Here is a 16,792-nt window from a genome sequence, read left to right as displayed (position 1 = left end):
GGTTGGTGCACTATGAAGAGAGTGATTTACTCTTAATCTCCCCTTTCTCTTAAATTATTTAGCTCTACAATTTATCAGCAGTTCCCAAAGAATGCTCTCCTGTCAATGAGAATACATTATATCAGAAATCACAAGCCTTTAGCCCAATAACATGGATTAGAAAGAAATGGCTATTCTTTATTTATTAGTTGAACATTTATAATGTATGAGTACTAAAGATGAGTTTAAAATCTGATATGGGCTTGAATTATGGGAGGTTTTGCATCAGTGGGTGTGAAAAGAACAGGACATTAAATGTAGAAGAACCAGGCTTCCCTGGTGGCGCAGTGGTTGAGAGTCCGCCTGCCGATGCAGGGGACACGGGTTCGTGCCCCTGTCCGTGAAGATCCCACATGCCGCGGAGCAGCTGGGCCCGTAAGCCATGGCCGCTGAGCCTGCGCGTCTGGAGCCTGTGCTCCGCAACGGGAGAGGCCACAACAGTGAGAGGCCCGCGTACCGCAAAAGAAAAAAAAATGTAGAAGAACCATCTTGTTCATTTGAACAAGACTCACATTGTAGGATTAGTCGATCTTTTTATGTATAAATATCATCCTGGTAGTTGAAGTACAGTTTGTGATATCACGTTTTGTAAAAGGGTACATTTGCAGTGATATTATCAAACCTTTGCAGCATATCCATTGGTGAAAGCTTGGAAGAAGAATGGACTCTCTTTATATAAATTATCAGAAGCAGCATTTGTTATATCTTCTAAAGAAATGGCTGTATAAGATGCAGGCTCCTGTCATTGGTTTGAAGGCTGACAGTAAGGAATGATCTGGACACAAGCTGTTAGGCAGGTACATGGACAGGAGTCTCATTAAGTCAAGTCATGGTGATACTGATGACTCCCTGCAGTGATTTATCATGGAAAGAAATATTCATACATGGAGTCCGACAGATGGTGAACGACAGGTTTATAGTTGGATAGTAAGTGGGAAGGTAGCAGATAATGTTCATGTGCTAGATTTACATTTCGCCCACTTTGTGGGCCTTTGATAATCTCACTTCCCATAAAAATTGTATCTGCCTTCGTATTTTTCATCTTTCCTCAGCTGCCATGGATTCATTACAAGTTTTTTCCATGTTAATGGACTGAAAAATATTCCTGATATTATTTCTTTTTTTTTGCATAACATTTTACCATGACCCTTACAAAAGGAGCCTGCTGAATTAATTGAAGCAAAGAGTTAGGTAAATTAGAATGTACTACAAATTAGTCTAAAATTCTCTAAAAATCATCATGCATTTTTTCTGAAATATGTTTATTAAGTAGTTGACCAATCAATATTCAGTCAGAGCAATTCCAAATCAAGTATATAATATGTAACTATAATAGCCATTTCATTCAGAGCAGGAGAATAAATCAACCTTAATCTAGTTGTAGACCCTCAATTTCCTTTAACGACAGACGTTTTAAATATAGACTTTTACATCCTTGCATTTAAAAAATCAATAAGAATTTCTCACAGCAATTTCTAGTAAAAATATAATTGTCTTAAATATTCTAGTCACATTCTGTACGAATGAGATAAAGTTAACTTTTGCTCTAACTGCCAAACATAATTACTAAAACTCAAGAGAAGAAGAAAGATCTATTCCATTTACCCATACTTGAACTCTTTGCACTGTTTTGCTCACTTTCTGGATTTTCAATTTTATTCTTTTATAATTTCTGCTCTGTTTCAAGAATTCCCTTTAGCCACTTTCTTAGGGTAGGTCTGATTGTGAATAATGCTTTTACTTTTCCTTTGACTGAGAATGTCTTGATTTTCTTTTCATTCCTGAAGAATATTTTCACTGGATATAAAATTTTGAGTTGACATTTTTTTTATAGCATTTGTAAAATAGTGTGCCACTTCCTTCTGGCCTCCATCATTTCTGAAATAAGTCTGCTGTTATTCAAACTGTTCTTCCCCATAAGGTAGTCTCTCTGGCTACTGTTAACATTTTTTTTTTCCTTAAAAATTAGTAATTCAGGTGAGCAGTGGTGGAATAAGAAGACCCAAACCTCATTCCCCCATAGACACACTGACTTAACAACAATACATGACCATAAACCCTTTTGAGAACTCCAGAAACCAGTTACGAAGTCATAGTACCCAAGGCAAGTGCAAAGCCAGAATAAATGCATTGAAATGGATAATAAAAGTTATTGTATTTTGGGGGCTTCCCTGGTGGCGCAGTGGTTGAGAGTCCACCTACTGATGCAGGGGATGTGGGTTTGTGCCCCGGTCCGGGAGGATACCACATGCTGTGGAGCGGCTGGGCCCGTGAGCCATGGCCGCTGAGCCTGCGTGTCCGGAGCCTGTGCTCCGCAATGGGACAGGCTACAACGGTGACGGGCCTGCGTACCAAAAAAAAAAAAAAAAAAAGTTATTGTATTTCACTTTTTGTGGCCCTTCCACAAAGTCAGCACAACTCAGTACAGTGGGGGGAAAATACCCAATTTGTATCTTCTTCCTTTGGAAGTATTAAAATTTTATTAAATTAACTTTGTTAAGTAGAGCACCAGGGTGCTGGATGGTGAGGAGTGGTTCAACAACAGACCACAGGGAAATTGAAATAGAGAGGTTTGTTACTCACAGGTACTGGAGGACATGCATGGCACACCTCCTGGGAGGCCATGTGGGAAGGTCAAGGTCAAGGCTGGTGCAGGCAGAAAGAGACAGATCCTGGGGCGCATGCCTTTATTAGGGTATGTCAGTGGAGTGCTTTGGGGTTCCTGGGCTAAGGCCAGAGTGGTCAATTCAAGCCAAGAAGAGTGGGGTTTGATATGCTCTGTGGTAGTCTTATTGAAGAGGCACAAGAGGAAGGCCCTGGGAGGTGGCGGGACTGCTTATCACGAGGAGTCACATCAGGAACTCACCTGCAGGCTTTTATCTAGGGAGTGTGTTTGTGTGAGGGGCTAGTGTCAATATAAGTCTTCTCAGGCTGCTTGGCCAAATGAAATGGGTGCTGAGGCAGCAATACCATGGAAGAGCTTAGCCAGACTCTCAACAGAAGGGAAAAAAAGAGTGGAATGTGTGCCCCAAATTCCCACTTTTAGGAAGACTTCCCAAAGGATTGATTTCTGTCTTGCCAACTCAAAGCACTGATGGGGAACAGCATACCTTCCATGCCTGGCAGTCTAGGGCAAAGGACAGTTCACCAGCTCTGGAGGGACCAGAGAAACTGTGGTACTACAGGCAGATACCAGAGGGGGCAAGAGATGAAGAGCTCCTGAAAAAGAAACCTGCAGACCCCTCTCATTGAGGAATTACAGGCACACCCCCTGGATGATGCTTCCCCAAAAAATATTTGAGAAGCCCCAGGAATCGTTGGCCAGGATAACTGATGGAGGCCTTCTCCTGTATGGAGCCCATCCATAAAGACTGGGAGAGGTGGCTGTTTTTTCAAATGCCCAAATCCAAGCAATACGATATAATGCAACACAAAAATAAAATACTGTAACAAGGCATACAAAGAAACTGAGAGATATAGTCTAATCAAAAAAATAAAATCAATCTCCAGAAAGCAACCTGAAAAATGGGGAACTGTGAATTACCTGACAAAGAATTCAAAATAATCAGAGAAGTTCAGTGAGGTACTGAGAGAACACAGAGAGACAACTCAGTGAAATCAGGAAAATGATGGTTGAACAAAGTGAGAATGTCCAGAGACAGAAGCTATAAAAATAACTAAATAGAAATTCTCGAGCTGAAGAATAAAATAACTGCATTGAAAAATTCAGTAGCTAGGCTCAACGGCAGAGTTCAGTAAGCAGAGGAAAGGATCAGCCAACTGGCAGGCAAGTCATTTGAAATATCAAGGAAAAATAAGAAAAAATTAATGGAAAAAAATGAAGAAAGCTTGAGAGACTTGTAGGACCAATACATACATTTGGGAAGTCCCAAAAGTAAAAGAGACAGAAAATGGGACTGTTATAAACTGAATGTTTGTGCCCCCACCCAAATTCATATGTTGAAGTCCTAACCTCCAATGAGTGGTATTAGGAGGTGAGCCTTTGGAGTAGATTGGGTTATAAGAGTGAAGCCCCTACGAATGAGATTACTGCCCTTACAAAGAAGAACCCAGAGAGTTCTCTCACCCTTTCCTACCCTGTGAAGATAAAATGAGAAGATTGCAGTGTGTAACTGGAAGAGGACCCTCACCGGAACCCAAACATGCTGGCATCCTGATGTCAGAATTCTGGCTCCCAGAACTGTGAGAAATAAGTTCTTGCTATTTCTTAGCCTCTCAGTCTGTGGTATGCCATTAGAGCAGCCTGCACTGACCATACAGAGTCAGAGAGCCTATTTGAAGAAATAATGGCCTAAAGATTCACAAATTAAAGGAAGAAAATGGTGATCCAGATTCAGGAAGCTCAAAAGACTCCATTGGGGGTGAACCCAAACAGTCCCACACATAGACACATTATAATTAACCTGTCAAAAGTGAGGAGAGAACAGTGACAAATCATGTACAAGGGAGCTGCCAAAAGACTGTCAGTGGATTTCTCAGCAGAAGGGAGTGGAATGAGAGCCCTTTCAAAGTAATGAAAGAAATAAAAAGTGTCAACCAAGAATGATATTGTCAGCAAAACTATCCTTCAAGAATAAAGGAGAAATAGTGACCTTCCCATATAAATAAAAAGTTGAGAGAGTTCATTGCCGCTAGAAATGCTAAAGGGAGCCCTTCAAATTGAAATGAAGGACCACTAGACAACAACACAAAAGCATATGGAAATATAAAGCTATCTGGTAAAGGTAAATATACAGACTGATACTGGATCCTGTATTACTGTTAGGTGGTGTATAAATCGCTTTTATAATAATTCTGGAATAGAGTTTAAAAGGTAAAATAGCTACAAAACCATAAAAAAGTAGCAAACAATCACTATACCTCTAAGACTATGTTAATATATATGAAATATTAAAAGATGTAATTTGTGATATCAGTAACACAAAGCATGTGTGAGGGGAGCTGTAAAGAAGTAGAGTTTTTGCAGGTGATTGAAATTAAATTGTTATCAGTTTGAAATAGATTGTGATAAGATGTTTTATGTAATCCCATGATAATTACAAAGAAAATATCTGTAGAAGATACACAAAAGAAAATGAGAACGTCATCAGAGCATGTCACTACAAAAAAAATAATAATAAAACACAAATTAAGACAGGAAGAGAGAGTAAGAGGGACAAAAAAACCTATAAGACATTAAAAACACTGAGTAAAGTAACAATAGTAAGTCCTCCTATATCAATAATTCCTTTAAATGTAAATGGATTAAACAACCAAATTAAAAAACATAGAGTGGTTAAATGGAGAAAAAAACCACAAGATCCAACTATGTGCTGTCTACAAGACACTCACTTTAACTTTAAGGACACATACGCTAAAAGTAAATGATGGGAATTCAAAAAGAGTCATGTATTACAATGTTCACTGCAGCTCTATTTACAATAGCCAGGACGTGGAAGCAACCTAAGCGTCCAACGACAGATGAATGGATAAAGAAGATGTGGCACATATATACGATGGAATATTACTCAGCCATAAAAGGAAATGAAACTGAGTTATTTGTAGTGAGGTGGATGGACCTAGAGACTGTCATACAGAGTGAAGTAAGTCAGAAAGAGAAAAACAAATACCATGTGCTAACACATATATAGGGTATCTAAAAAAAAAAAAAAGTTCTGAAGAACCTAGGGGCAGGACAGGAATAAAGACGTAGACATAGAGAATGAACTTGAGGACACAGGGAGGGGGAAGGGTAAGCTGGGACGAAGTGAGAGAGTGGCATGGACATATATACACTACCAAGTGTAAAACAGATAGCTAGTGGGAAGCAGCCACATAGCACAGGGAGACCAGCTCAGTGCTTTGTGACCACCTAGAGCGGTGGGATAGGGAGGGTGGGAGGGAGATGCAAGAGGGAGGAGATATGGGGATGTATGTACTTGTATAGCTGATTCACTTTGTTATACAGCAGAAACTAACACACCATTGTAAAGCAATTATACTCCAATAAAGATGTTAAAATTAAAAAAAAAGTAAATGATGGGAAAAGATGTTCCATGTAAATGGTAATGGAAGAGAGCCAGAGTGGCTATGGATTTGCAAGTCAAAATGGACTATCAAAAACAGTCAGAGAGACAAAGAAGGACATTATATAATGATGAAAGTGTCAACTCACCAAAAAGATGTAAGAATTATAACCATATCTACACCTAACAGCAGAGCACACAAATATATGAAGCAAACATTGACAGGCTTGAAGGGAGAAACAGACAGTAAGATAATACTAGTTGGAAATTTCAATACCCCACTCTCAGTATGGGATTCACCAGACAAAAGATCAATATGGGAATAGAACACTGTAGATCAGTTGAACCTAACAGACATACAAAGAACACTCCACCCAACAATGTCAGAGTAAACATTCAACTCAAGTGCACGTACTGCATTGTCCAGGATAGATCATATGAAAAAGGAAAACTATGGACAATTCACAAATATGTGGAAATTAAGTAACACACTTTTGAACAATCAATGTGTCAAAAAGGAAATTAAAATTGGAAAATATATTGAGATAAATAAAATTCAAAACATACTATAGGAAAATTTATGGAATAGAGCAAAAAGGAGTACTAAGAGGGAAGTTTGCTATAACATGTTCATTTCAAACAGAAAAAAAAATGATTTGAAATCACCAACCTAACTTTACACCTCAAGGAACTGTAAAAAGAGTTTCAAACTAAACCCAAAGTTAGCAGAATGAAGGAAATAATAAAGATTAGAACAGAAATAAAATAGATCATAGAAAATATCTATGAAACTAGAAGTTTATTGAAATGATCAACAAAATTGACAAACCCTCAAGTAGACTAGAAAAATAGAAAAGACTCTAATAACAAAAATATGGAAGGAATAAGGGGTAAATTCCCTAGTGGTCCAGTGCTTAGGACTTGGCATTTTCACTGCTGGGATCCGGGTTTGATCCCTGTTTGGGGAACTGAGATCCTGTGACCAAAAAATAAAAAAATAAGGGACTGATGCCACAGAAGTTAAAAAAAAAAAAAAGATCATAAGAGACTACTGTGGACAATTATACAACTTAGGTAACTTAGAAGGAATAGATAAATTCCCAGAAACACACTGCTTACCCAGACTGTATCTTGAAGTAGTAAAAAGTCTGAATAGACCAATAGTGAGCAAGGAGATTGAAGCAGTAATCAAAACTCTCCCAACAGGGCTTCCCTGGTGGCGCAGTGGTTGAGAGTCCGCCTGCCCATGCAGGGGACACGGGTTTGTGCCCCGGTCCGGGAAGATCCCACATGCCGCGGAGCGGCTGGGCCCGTGAGCCATGGCCGCTGAGCCTGCGCGTCCGGAGCCTGTGCTCCACAACGGGAGAGGCCACAACAGTGAGAGGCCTGCGTACCGCAAAAAAAAAAAAAAAAATCTCCCAACAAACAAAACCCCAGGACCAGATAGCTTCAGCAGTGAAATATACCAAACGTTTAAAGAAAAATTAGTACCAATTCTTCTCAAACTGTTTTATATAGTTGAGGAGGAAGGAACACTCACACACTCATTTTATGAGGCCAGCACTCCTGTAGTGTAACTGCCTGACATTAAGTTTTTGATTGCGAAGCCATCCATTTCAAAGACATCCATCTCAAATAAACGTGTTGCCAGTTGACTGTCACAGCTACTAAGAACCAACGAAATATGGAACCAGGTCCCCCTACCCATGATGGTCCTCTTTTAGAAGACCCTGGGCGAACCGTGTAACTGACAGCTTGAGTGACCCCACTTCTCCTTTCCTGCTCCCTAATTCCGGCTCTTATGTTTTAAATTCACCAATGAGTAAACCCACAGAAATCTTCAGGCCCTAATAAAGGCAGAGCCCCAGGTCCATGCCAATTTCCTCCTCTTATAAGGGTACCAACATTATTGGACTAGGTCCTACCCTAAAGACCTCATGTTAATGTAATTACCTCTTTAAAGACCTGGTCTCCAAACACCGTCACTTTCTGAGGTACTTGGGGTTAAGACGTCGACATGATAATTTTGGAAGGGACGCAGTTCAGCCCTTAAATGTCCGCAGATGGCATACACTTGCCTTAGGTCACCTAAAACTAGCAGTATTTATGTACTCTCTACAAGTAATTGTAATAATCCTATGTAAGTAGGACCCTAGCTGTGGTTAACTAAATTATGTAGCACCCTTGTACAGGCAAAATATTGATCTATAATAGTTATTATATGGTTTCTCTATATTTAAAAAACTTTACAATACAATAAACCATTGCCTGATGTGTATAAAATTTTTTTTCAAACATATAGCATAGAATAGGAATATAAAAATCAGAAAAGATGAGTATTTTATCTCAATGAAACACTCAAATAACTTTGAAATAGCCAGGCAAGAGATCCATTTTTGCTTTCATCAGCTAAAATGGCTTTGATGACTTCTAGAATTGTTATTCATTTACTTGTAATAGAAAACCGATGGCCAGAAAACTTACAAGAAGGAAAAAGAATATTGAAAATTTGATGAGTTCAAAATGAGAAGTGTTCAGAATCATTAAACTCATTCACAGAGAATTTTATCTATATCTTTCCTATATAGATAACAGGGCACACCATCAAGTAAAAGACTACAAATTTAATTATCATCCTGATATTATGCTTTCCAGAAAAGTTAAAAAGTCTTGTGACAATTTAATTTCATAAAGCAATTGCTTACTAAGTCATCAAAATTTAAAGACTAATATATATATATATATATGTATTAGAGTGGTGGATTTCACTAACAATTTCATTGAAACCACTTTTATCTCTTATGTGAAGCTTCTTTTAGATAGATGGACTGGTGTATTACAACTGATGCCAAAATTGAGCTCTCTATCAGGGGATTGCATGTCTTTTGAGTTCAAAATAACCTTGCTAGATACATGGAAAAAAAGAAATGGTACTTTTTTAAAAAGAAAAAATGTATTTTATTGCAATTGCTCTGAAGTGGTAAATAAGAGTAGATAAATACAATAAGCAGTAGTAAAATCATTAATTTTATTTTTGACTTTGATAATGAATTTTAAATAACGACTTATTTTCAATTTATGTTAGCACATGTTTAGTGTACAAATCACATAGACCTTTCATGTTCCTGTCAATGTCTATAATTTGTCAATTGCTTCTCTTTACAAAATAAGAGTTTTAGAGGTATGGTATCTGTGTGTCCTGGAAATCACAATTCTACATTCAATTCTGCATGCAGTGAAGGCTGAACTCTATAGTGAATAAAGGTATATCAAACAAGTCTTCTTTATTCAACCAACAAAAAGAAAATGATTTACATGTTCAAAATAAATTTCATATTTCCACTTTTTAATTAAAGTACTTTAACATTATTCAAAATGTTTGATGCATACAATTTAGTGAATTGATCTTGACTTAGATCATTGTATGATGTCCACAACCTAGTTTAAATATAAGTTCTCTTCATTTCGTGCGGCACTATAAGAATACCCGTGAAATTCACGGACAAAGGTTAGGTGTGGATTGTGCACTCATTTAAGATTTCATGGTGCTGGAGCTTGGCTGTCTCCTATAGGAGACACTGCCCTGTGCTCTCCTGAGGTAGAAATTCTGTAAGTATGCAGTGGCATGCACATACTATGTTGGTCAGGATACTCTATTTTGTGTTGTGGTACCAAACAATTCCCACGTCCTTGTGGTTTAAATCCACAAACATCAACTTCTTCCTTGTAAATTGTATCCATCACCTACAGCAGTGGTTGTTATGGTCCCCAGATTTCCAGGGTGAAGAACTGGAATGAACGTTTCAAATACTACCGGGAGAGGGAAAAAGGAGAACAAAGAAGGATATTGTGTTGACAGTTAACTATCCAGTCTGGAAATAAGAAATGTCACTTCTGCTCCAAGCTCACTGGTCAAAACGAGTCACAGCTCTACCAACCACAAAAGGATTAGAAGGTGCATTGTTGCTGTATTTTGGAAGAGGAAAGAAGTGAAAATATATGGTAGACAGAACTTATAACAACCACAATCCCTGCCATCTTTACCTATTAAATTCACCCCAGTTTCACCACACGCACAGGCACACACACACACACACACACACACACACACACACACACACACACTTCAAGATGGAAGGAATTCTGCCATTTTTCTCCCATATATATGAGGCTCCTCTCCAAAATGGCAATTAAGTTCATTGTTTTTTTTTTAATTTTTAGTGAAGTATGGTTGATGTACAATGTTGTGTTAGTTTCAGATGTACAGCAAAGTGAATCAGTTCTACATATACATATATCCATTCTTTTTCAGATTCTTTTCCCGTATAGGTTATTACAGAGTACTGAGTAGAGTTCCCTGTGCTATACAGTAGGTCCTTATTAGTTATCTGTTTTATATATGGTAGTGTATATATGTCAATCCCAAACTCCTAATTTATCACTTTCCCCCACGTTTACCCTTTGGTAACCGTAAGTTTGATTTTGACATCTGCGAGTCTGTTTCTGTTTTGGAAATAAGTTCATTTGTATCATTTTTTATTAGATTCCATATGGAAGGGATATCATATTTGTCTTTCTCTGTCTGACTTCACTTAGTATGATAATCTCTAGGTCCATCCATGTTGCTGCAAGGGACATTATTTTGTTCTTTTTATGGCTGAGTAGTACTCCATTGTACATATATATACCACATCTTCTTTATTCACTCATCTGTCGATGGACACTTAGGTTGCTTCCATGGCTTGACTATTGTAAACAGCGCTGCAATGCACATATCCTTTTGAACCATGGTTTTCTCTAGATATATGCCCAGGAAGTTAGTTTGTTTTTTGTCTTTTTTTTTCTTAATCAACACTGGAGGCTTTGCTAATTAGCATTGTAAGTTTAGGATATTATATTAGGTATTGGTTAGGGTTCTCCAGAGAAACAGAGAAATGGGATATATATATAGAGAGAGAGAGACAGATGATAGGTAGATAGACAATCAGTTCTGTTTATTAAAAAAACATGGAAAACGTCAGTCATTTTTCTTTTAAGGCCTTTACCTAATCAGGTGAAACCCAACCACATTATGGAGAGTAATTACCTTAATTCAGAGTCTACTGATTTAAATGTTAATTTTATCTAAAAAAATACCTTCACAGAAAGATCTAGAATAATGTTTGACCAAATGTCTGGGTACCATGGCCTAACCAAGTTAACACATAAAATTAACCATCCCCGATATCATCAAACTGGAGAGGTTGGCTGCTAGCTAAGCATCAGGAACAAGGTGGATTTAATTACTTACCATTATGGGCCACCGCCCTGCATGGCAACCAGTAGCTTGTGATGCACAGGAATCTGTGGTGATAACTAAGAGACTGCTGTGTCCTGTGGATGAGACTGATGGGGAGGCAAAGGCTATAATCAAAAATCATAAAAATCCGGCGGACAGGAAACCAATATCAGCTCCACAGTAGAAAACCATAATTTGTTTTCTAGTATCCAGAGCGAGCATTTCTCATGCCCAGATATTGTTGATTTAAGAATAACCCAGTTCTCCTGTGGAAAAAAACCTAAAATACCTCTGGATTTGTATATTACTATTTCCCCAGTCTTTTTCCAATGGACCTAAAGCCAGTGACCTGTATGACTATGTATTAGGAAGGGGACAACCCAGATCTTTTCAGGGTTGTTAGATACAGGACCTGAGCTGACAATGATTCTAGGAGAACCAAAGTGCCATTATATTTTAACTGTTGGGCTGAAGGTAAATGGTGGCCAGATGATAAGTGCAATATTGATCCAAGTTCCTCTTGAAGGGGATCCAATGGGTCTGTAAACTACCTAACTTCCCCTCCTCCCCCCGACCCCCAGGACTTAAGTACATAATACGGATAAATACACTTAGCAGCTGGCACAACCTCACACTGGTTCTATGATCTTATGATCTTTGGGGCATAATCATAATGGAAGAAAGGGAGATGTGAGGAACCCTAAAACTCCACATCCACCTCAACTAGAAAATATAGTCAGAAGCAAAATGACCTCCTGAGTGGGATACCGAAGGTGAATGCTGCCTCAAAGACACAAAGAGTTCAGTGGTGTCGATCTCTGTTATGGCCTCCATGTAATTCATTTAAAGGAGTTTTGAAAAGTAAACAGATGGCAGAGAACCACCATAAAATTAAGTATATGGAAACCTCACTGCAGTTCTGTGTTGGATGCAATTATCATTAGTAAAAGAGATCGATACATAGTATACCTTTTGGTAAGTTTTTATTCATTTGGAAAATGTGTTCTTTTCTAGTCTCCAAAAAGAAAGAGTATAAAAGTAGTAGTTCCAATCCACCTGGGAGGATATACAGAAAATCCACTCTCTGCGGTTAACTGTCTTCTCTAGATGAGCGGACCTTCCTTACCTTGTCACCCAGGAGAGCATCACTGTGGACCTCTATTTTCATACTCTCCTGTGAATTGGATTTGGTGAGCAGAGCATCAGAAATAATTTGGCAGCAAGCATGTACCAAGAGTGAGAGATTAACCGTGTCCATTGTGGCACTGCCATACTGGTCATTATTTTGATGATTCAGTGATCTGGTCCACATCATAACATACACTCTAAAATTAAGGTCAAGTTACTTTGTGTGTGTTTTATGAGTATTTTTGAATTTTGGAGTATAGTTGACTTACAGTGTTGTGTTAATTTCTGTCATATAGCAAAGTGATTCAGAGACATATATAGATATACATACATATTCTTTTTCATATTCTTTTCCATTATGGTTTATTACAGGATATTGAATACAGTTCCCTGTGCTTTACAGTAGGACCTTTTTGTTTATCCTATGTATAATAATTTGCATCTGCTAATCCCAAACACCCAACCTATCCCTCCCCCACCCCCCTCCCCCTTGGCAACCACAGTCTGTTCTCTATGTCTATGAGTCTGTTTCTGTTTCATAGATAAGTTCATTGAAAAACAGCCACAATTTTTGATTAGCAAAAGTACTCCGTAAGTAGTATAAAAGAGATAAATGGAAAAAGCTGGGTATAATTGCAATTTATATCATAGAAAATTATTATTCCTAATATATAAGAACTTTATTAACAAAGAATACTATAAAGACTAGCAGTCATATGGAAAAATGAAAAGTAACAGGAGTACAGCATTCATAGAAAAAGAAATGCAGTGGATAAAATGAATAATTGAAAATGTGTTATATATACAGAAGAAAAAGGGATGGTAACTCAGTGTCTTTGAATATACATTTTTATTTGACATTGAAACTGAATAAACGTTTGTACAATTACAAAACAAAAATGAAATCAACATTAAAAAAGTGATTCCTAAAAACCAAAGCAAACGGAACCAAGTGCATTTCCCCAGGTGTGTATGGAGTCAATGGTTTAGGCACACAGAGTAAATGTTCCCAGATATTGTAAAGCTGAGTAATTTGCAGATCCCTAGTGGAATATAAGAACAAAATGAACTGTAAGATAAGACTAACACATTTTCTATAACCATATTTTAGTAATAATAGTGATGTTACTCTGAATATATTAGGTGCATTAATCTATATATAAATGTACACCTCTGAATCATATATATGTGTATACGTATGCATATTCATATATACACATATATGAATTTAAGAAAAAGTAATTATATTACTGCCATTAGCAAATAAGAGTTTTACAAGAGAAAAACATGAAAAACAAATTATGTTAATTAAAATTGAAATAGATAAAATGTGGTAATTTTAAGTTTGAATTAGACATATAAGTATGAATTCATGATGTATTTTCATTTAAAATAACAAAATAAACATGTAAAATTATATATGATATTCATTATATACATATGCATACGTATGTGTGCATTTCTTACTTTTCTACTCCCCACTACAAAGATCCAGAATAAATGATAACTCAGTAGCACTGATTACCCCAGATGTCTACACTGTGGTTTCTAATGACCATTTCTCATTCAAGGGAACCATTATTTCTTAGATAGGTGGCTGATTTCAGATCTGGAGCAAGGCATATACAACTGAAACTGAGTGATATTATTATTCAGAAATCAATGAATCTTTGAAAAATTACTGATTTCATCTTAAAAGGGTATAGCTGTCAAGTTGAAGAGGCTCTGATTCACCAAAGACGGGGCAATGCAATAAAGGAAAAGGAGAATGCATTTATGCTGACTTTCCTATGTGAACTGTACCTTGGGCAACAAAAGTTGATGAGAGAATGTCTTCTTTATAGGAGAATTTTGTTAATAAATGATACAACTAGAATATAGCATTTTCAGAACACTGAATAAGATAATAGAATATATCTTCAATGGTTTCTAAAACCATTAAGTGTTTTTATTGTTGCGGTATGCGGGCCTCTCACCGTTGTGGCCTCTCCCTTTGCGGAGCACAGGCTCCGGACGCGCAGGCTCAGCGGCCATGGCTGACGGGCCCAGCCGCTCCGTGGCATGTGGGTTCTTCCCAGACCGGGGCACGAACCCGTGTCCCACCACATCGTCAGGCGGACTCTCAACCACTGCGCCATCAGGGAAGCCCCCATTAAGTGTTCATAGGAGGGGAATTTTATAATATTGGGTTGGCCAAAAAGTTTCTTCAGGTTTTTCCGTAAGCTGTTACGGACCAAACTTTTTGGCCAACCCAATCAATAAACTGAAATACTTGAACCCACTGGTCAAAATTACCAGCAAGAAAAGAGCCACAACTGAACTGAATTATGTGTCTTCTGATGTGATGCAAGTGGAAGTATATAGCACCATGTATGATAAATCCTTGACAAAAGTCAAACCTAAATCTGACAGAGCCTCTCCATCGAAATGTCACTTTATTGGAGGATAGAACATATTATGCAAACAATGGGATCCAATCAGCAAAATCCAGATGGTAAATCATTCTACAGGGAAAATGTTTTGGTTTCTTCCATAACAAATAGCAAGAAGAAAATAAAAGAGGGGATCTAGATTAAAAGAGAAATCTAGGAAGCAAATTCAGTAAATGGATTGTGAATCCTGATATGAACAAACCAGCTTTAAAAATGTGATATTGAATTTTAATAACACCTGTGTGATTGGTAATCTTATGAAATTAGTGTTAATATGTTTAAGAGTTTAGTTATTTGTGAGATGTTGTGTAATACATGAGAAATTGACTACATTCAAATTTGTAACATTGTAGACAATCCTGAAAAACAATTGCATTTGCTTTATTTTTAATTTGAGATTAAGTCCATGAATAAAAGTAGGTAACATTATAAATTCATTTAATATATAAGCCCTAGAACTATTGATATAATTTGCATATGAAAATACTTTTCTTAAAAAGAGCATAGTAATCAAATAATACTGATGGCTTATTGTCTATGTGAAGTGAACATTATCCCAATAGTCAATGAAAAAAAACTTTAAAAATTTAAATTTCTCATTTTTGTCATTTCTTATAATTGTTATTAACTTAGTCTTTTCCATGACTGTGTATCTAAAATAATTATAAAGAGCTGTTCAAAAATATTATATTGCCATAGATGGTGTTTATCCTTGTGATTACATTGGACACATCAGATGATCTAGAATGATCTCCTCATTTCAACGTCTTTAACTGGATTACACCTGCAAAGTCCCTTTTGCCACATACGGTAACATTTTCACAGGTTCTGGGGATTAGGACATGGGCATTTTTACATAGGGGACTACCACACTATAACATAGATTTGTGATTTTTTGCAAAATACAAATACAAAATTGAGCTACTGAATATATATTTTTGGTAATCATCAGCTTATCTCAATATATTAAGAGTTTTTAGTCTGAAAGATCATTTTTATTTTAGTCTCTTTCTATTTGAACTTTCCATTACATGTCAACAATTTTAAAAAGTGAGAACAAACAATGACAAGAAGATTACCAGATGGGCCTTTGATAGGGTGTCACCACGAAGCAGGAGTTTATCTAGTTATTTTTGTGCTGTTGTGTGAGACAGAAAAATTACTGTTAAAACTTTGTGGTTTTGGCTTAAAAAGATATTATTTTCTATAATTTTCATGTTGATTATTTCATTAATTTAAGGTACGTTATAGCATTTGCTATGTGCCAGATGCCATCCTGAGACTGTATGAATATCACTGTTGTTAGCCTTCAAGTACTCTTTGTAGCAGCATTACAAGTGAGGAAACTGAGGCACAGAGAGTTCAGATGTCTTGCTTAAGATGGCACAGCTAGTGAGTGGTGGGGCTTGGGTTCCCACTCAAACAGTCTGGATCCACCAAGAGCAGAGCCTGCAGATGTAACCGCCACACTAGGGCTGCCTACAAGTCAGCAAGCACAGATGGATATTAAAGCAATGAAGTTTGCTATATAGTTGCTGATAAATCAGGAGTTTCTTCCATTGCTAATCCCCAAATGATAGAGCTCGTTTCATCCACTTGTTTTTCCCAAGTCAAGGTCAAGTTATAAGTAACTTTGGGTTTGGGTGGCAGGGTTAATGCCATCCATAGCCACTGTTTACAAACTCAGCATGTATCTTGAGTGACCTATGCCTAGCTGTTGAGTTCAGATCACTAAGCCAAACTCCTCCTCCTTTAGTTTTGTTCCCTCCAAATATCCCAAGTCTCCAGTACATGAAAAACATAAAAATAATTACAACTTTCAAAAGAGAATGATTGAAGGTAAACTCTCAGTTGCTGATGAAAATGATTTAAAGAAGATTGAGTTACTT

This window comes from Orcinus orca, chromosome 6 (assembly GCF_937001465.1).
Source record: "Orcinus orca chromosome 6, mOrcOrc1.1, whole genome shotgun sequence".
NCBI lineage: Eukaryota > Metazoa > Chordata > Mammalia > Artiodactyla > Delphinidae > Orcinus > Orcinus orca.
The sequence above is the reverse complement of the archived record's forward strand: the minus strand, read 5'-3'. Positions refer to the sequence as shown.